Source organism: Octopus bimaculoides, chromosome 26 (assembly GCF_001194135.2).
Source record: "Octopus bimaculoides isolate UCB-OBI-ISO-001 chromosome 26, ASM119413v2, whole genome shotgun sequence".
In the NCBI taxonomy this organism is placed as follows: domain Eukaryota; kingdom Metazoa; phylum Mollusca; class Cephalopoda; order Octopoda; family Octopodidae; genus Octopus; species Octopus bimaculoides.
The window spans coordinates 3,224,289-3,224,668 of record NC_069006.1 but is presented as its reverse complement, the minus strand read 5'-3'; positions in this window follow the sequence as shown (position 1 = coordinate 3,224,668).

Below are 380 nucleotides of genomic sequence, written 5' to 3'. Positions count from 1 at the left end.
TAGACAACAATGAAGATAATAGTCCAACAATTCATTTTGTTAATGTTTACTTTGATTCACCCATTTGGTTCATGCAAACATTAACCATAAATTGTTTTAATTTTTTATCTGTTTCGCTCATTAGATAGCGGCCATGCCTGGGCACCGCCATGAAGACTTTTAGTCGAACTTATTTTTCTAACTTGCTACTTATTCCATCGATTAACTGTGCCGAACCGCCAGATTACCGGGGAGCATAAACCGGTTGTCAAGCAGTCATCACACACACACACGCACACACACACATACATACATATATATGTATGTATGTGTAGGCGCGATGGCCCAGTGGTTTTGGCAGCGGACTCGCGGTTTCGATTCCCAGACCGGGCTCAGCCACT